We start from the raw sequence: 5,303 nt of genomic DNA, 5'->3' as shown, positions 1-5,303 counted from the left end.
ATAGAGTGATGTTTTCTTAATGTGATGGCAAGTAGGCTTGAGTCCAAATCCTGACTCTGTGTGACCTGGCCCAAGTTCTTCAAATTAAGCCTCCATTCTTTCAACTGTAAAATAGTGATACCATCACTAACCTCATTGGGTTATTTTAAGAATTAAGTGACATAATCCACAGAAAGCTTTTAGCACATTGCTTGGTTTGTGTTAAGTGTTCAATAATTAAAACTTGTCTTTAGCGCTATTAGTAGCCTCATCAAGTTCTTATTAGCAAGCCATGTAATTTTATAACCTGTTCTTAATGTAACCAGTACCTGACCTTTAGAATAATCAGAAAGAAATTCAATTTTGATGCAATCACTTATGGGGTCTCTATCCATCAAAAGAGCTACCTTAGCATTCCAATCACACATTGAGTTTTATCTGTGTGCTTTGGGGAAATTTCAGAGCTGGAATGTTTACCAGTTGGATGCTCTAATTTCCAGAAGAGAAAACTGAGGCCCAGAAAAGAAAGGCAAGTGAATGGTCTGAAATCTACCAGCTGGTTAAACAAGGGGCTGAGCTGGATCCCATGCCTTCTGAATTCCAATCCTATATTCTTTTCTAACATATCAAGATTTTTGTTCTATCTGTATCCCTTCCTTAACAGCCAAAATCCTCAGTTATAGTTGTTTTGATTCAGAAATCAAAAGTTTTCTGAAGAGGCATTTTTATAATATACCAAGAGGTATAGTACCAGTAGCTATGGTGATAAATTGCTTTATGACAAAGGCTTGGACACAGAGATATTGGGATGAAGGATCTGTACTTCTGTCCCTGCATCCCCTCTAACAGAAAGTCTTTCCCTCTGATGGGCTCCCCTAAGGAGAGAAGTCACATGCTGAAGGCTTCTCTGCTTCTTGTTCATGGCAAATCCAAGAATATATAAATCTTATACCATTTCCTGTAAGTCCTCTTTCTGTGTCTTTCTTTCCTATGGTTGCAAAAGAGAAAGAAAGCAGAAAAATCATGAATTTTTTCATTTCCTTGTAGACTCATATTGAGCTTGGTTCTTTTGTACCAAATCAAGGTTATTTTCCCTTGTGCCACCTGAAGTTTTCTGTAAAGATACTTCTGGCTCTCTCATTCACTCCTTCATTCAACAAATATTTATTTAATGCTTATTCTGTGCTTGGTGCCACAGAACAATGGGGAGCCGATAATCAACATGGAAAATGCATTTTCTTATTTCTTCTCTACCTTAGACCTTAGACTTAAGTTCTATTGACTATACCTGCTTCTTTGGGTTTTCAAAGAAGCCAATCCTTATGAACATTTTAATTTTCCCTCATAAACATAACACAACATGACATCAAATTTCACATCCCCATATTGCTTTTTCCCTGCAGATGTATAAATAAGTCACATTTTTGGCATTCATGTGGTGAAGTGAAAGGAATAAAAATGTGAAGCTCAATAGAGAATAAAGAGAAAGTTTTTAAAAAGTAAACATGCGGTACATTGTAAATAATTTTTTACTGAAAAGTAATAACATATTACAGTGGTCCTACATAACTTATAATTTTTACTTGCCCTAGTCCAAAGTGGTTCCTATGTAGAAATAAGAACATGTGAATATAACTATTACTTTTCAGATTACAGCATAGAACATCGGCATTTTTTTAGAACTATATTGCCACATATTCTTTCAGACATTTTAATATCCCCTATCCAGGGATCCACTGGAGAAAAATGTTCATATACCAATGACGCATAGAACTATAAGGTCTATCAGTGTTTAACTTTGATGTTAAAAAGCAGTAGGCTTTTCGTGTGTGTTTGTTTGTTTGTTTGTTTATGGCATCATTGTTGACTCATATACCTGGCATTCTGGAGTTCACAAATAATAGAGATAGCAGAAAAGGGGAAGAGAAGTCACACAGAGTGGGGCAGGACAGGAGAGGCATTTTATAATGTACTAAGATCTCAGTAGAGCCAACTTGTGTTTGCCAAATAATCCCTGGCTACCTCTCTCTAAGGCCATTGCAATTCCATATCGTGAAGTGAAAACACCTACTTTCACTACAAAAGCAAGATCTGTACTGTCCAATAGTGGGACTTCCCATTTCCACAAGAGGAGACAGCCTCTGCCCTCTGTGCACATGAGCCTCCTCCTCTCAATTTCTGGTCTCGGTGTAAATAGATAGGTTTCTGGCATCCTGAATGAGTTGAGAGTGGAATAGATGAAATGTAAACAAAGAGCCTGTCTTGTTTGTGCAAAGATCTCAGGCAGAAACAAGCAGAAACAGAATGGTTTTGAAACATAGAAGGAGATTGGAATCTAGCTCTTCCTTGTCTCCTTATTATAGATGTTATCCAAATTCAGAATATTTGATTATAACTGCATTAGATAGTCACCTATAACCTATGATTCATAAATGCATTTCTATCATACAGTGTTTTTTAGTAATATCATAGATCTACCCGTAACTGTGAGGGGAGACGTTCATGGCTAAAAACTAACAGGATCTAAATTTGCATATCTTTTGGCTTAATATTTATAGATGTGCCTGCTACACAGGATATTCCATTTTCCACATTTAGACAAAGTGAAAAGACTAACTTCTGGTAGATGGTACTATCCAACATAGCATGTTATTCAGAGGGAAAAAAAACCCATAAAATTATCTGTAAATACTGTTGAATTAAATACACATTTCCAAATACTGCCAGGACATCTAAACATATCTTCATTTGCAAAAACTTCCTACAGACATTTGAAATTCTTTATAAATATTAAAGAGAAAAACCAGGATAAAGAAAAAATAAACATTCTCAATCCAATAGTTGACCTACTATTTCTGAAATGTCACTATCATCTCAGTAGGTGACCAACATAATTCAGTAAACAAAAATATAAACAACTATACATTGAGAAATATGGGGGATGAAATGATTCTTGAAAGCAGAAAATGTTCTCCATGACCATTGTCAATGACTCAAATGAGATACTGGCTTTTTAAAAAATTATTTATGGAGACCATTGATATATTTACTCAAAAGATATTATTTGTTGCCTAAGCCTCTTTTAGGATCAGAATGGGTGTTTATAGGAATTTATGAAAAGTAAATTTACCAAAACACTGGGTGTTATATTACTTATAGTTTGTGACAAGTACGTCTTGTTTTATAGATATAGGGTAACAGGAAAAAGAGCGCACTGTAGAACATGTCACTTGGAAAATATAAGCAATACAGTGGCAATATGCGTGGTTGTTTGGTTCGCTGAGTAATATCTCAAATAATGTGAAAGGAGCCCCTTGAGGGACATAACTATATGTCGCTGCAATGGAATGTCCAACCTATGGTTAAATGTGCTTCTTAATGACACCAAGAAGCTGGGAAGTCTCCAAGAATTCGATAGAAATACAAAATCTGTAAAGTCTCCTTCCGTGTAGTGGTTGCTGCTTGTCAACACATAGAAGGCAGTGATAACAGGCACTGGAGTCAGGGTCCCCTAAATTCAAACAACAGAATGTCACCATCTACCTGTGTAAAGTGAGTAGTAAAATGCCTGATGAAGATCAATCTATCCTAGCTGTTCTTATGATTACAATAGAGTAAGGCTTGAACACTGACCCTATAGCTTTAAGTCTGGTGTTTTTTCCATTAAACCTTAGAATAACACTGAAACTTTATAAAATTTAAAGAATAGACTGAAAATATTTTTTGAAAATGGCAGAGTGACTTAAGCTACCTGGAAGGTGGGATATCTGCAAGTCCAACTGGTTAACAGAGGCAATTCTGCTATTAACAAGCTCTGAAGAGGTAAAGTGAAGAGCTGTATGCTATGTCAGAACGCCACCAAACTCCTGGGCCTGAGACTCGAAGGTGGAAATATCAGGGGTGACAGTGCTGCTACCATGGCCAGGATTGTGAAGATTAAAATCACACAGCACTCAGAGGACTTGATAGTAGAATGTGCATTTCAAGGTTGCAAAACACAGAACATCTTTCCATTTTAGACCTAGAAATGGAGTCAGATTCTACCAAGCCTTGCCTTCCCAAAATACAGGACATGTGTGCTAAAGCCTTTGACCAACACAGCCTGGCTCCCCTCTTGCATCTCACCTGCCTCAAGTCTTTCATGTGCTGCAACACAGGAAAGATGTTAATCTGTCAGGAGAAATGCACCAAAGCAAGAAGCAAACTACTTCACTTCATGAAGGAGCAATGATGCTTTTTTCATTCCAAGAAACATTTAGGATGAAAAGAATTATTAGTTAGAAGAAGCAAGACCTGTTGAGGATGACTGTTCAAATAATAAAAACATTTAGATAAATATCCCTGAGTTGGTAATAACTGAGGAAGACAGGGGATCCTTTATCACTGCCTTTTTTTTAAAAAATGAGAATATGAGTTGACAAGAGAAAAATTCTGAAACGTCCTAAATTAAATTACAGCAGGCTGGAGTGTGAGAGAGACAAGAGTAATTAACCAGTTAATAGCTGTGGGCCACCAACAAGAGACTTCTCACATTCATGAATGTATATTGGAGCTCTGAATCAACTTCCAGGAGGCTATTAGCTGACCACCAGACACCACCACATCCTGCTTATGCATGAATTTTCAGGACTGTTGCCCACCATCAATTACAAGTGGTATGTATTTCTTCCTTACAGACTGTGCACCTATGTTAGAACTGCCCCCGCTTCACCTTTGTCCACCCCCTTTATCTGTAACCAATGTAAATTCTTTCAAAACAACTTACATCTTTCTTCCCCATAACATAACATATAAAAGAACCTGTCTACTCTAGGATGGCAGGCATGTTCCTTCTCCACTTAGCCCTGCTGCTGGTGATTTAGACTTCATGCCCCAGCACCTAGTCCTTTTCTGACTAGCATTTGGCTCAATAAACTCTTTCTTTCTAAACCTTTTGGCCATAAAAGCTTTTGTTTAACATATTGCTCTATATTCATTCACTCCATAGAGAAATTGTGTCCAGAAAATTTAACACCACCCTGCCTTTTCGGCCCCAACTATTTGCAGGCTAGGATATTATTTTCACTGTTGTTTTATAAAGATGATTGTTACAGTGTATTGTAATCATTTCCTTGACTTCTTAAACAAAGGACACAGACCATAGTTTAACTTTTCTGTGATGAGATATGCAGTTACTGCATATTTGCAGGAACTGTGAATGGTGAGGTCTCCCATCACACATGCCCTACTTGGAAGGCTAGATTGAATCATCGGTTTGGCACACAGATACTTACAGGCTGCTAAGATGCACCAGATACTTCTCTCTTCTCCTGCCTATACCACAC

The sequence above is a fragment of the Pteropus vampyrus genome, unplaced genomic scaffold, assembly GCF_000151845.1.
Source record: "Pteropus vampyrus isolate Shadow unplaced genomic scaffold, Pvam_2.0 Scaffold85, whole genome shotgun sequence".
Lineage (NCBI taxonomy): Eukaryota > Metazoa > Chordata > Mammalia > Chiroptera > Pteropodidae > Pteropus > Pteropus vampyrus.
This window is presented reverse-complemented; position numbering follows the sequence as displayed.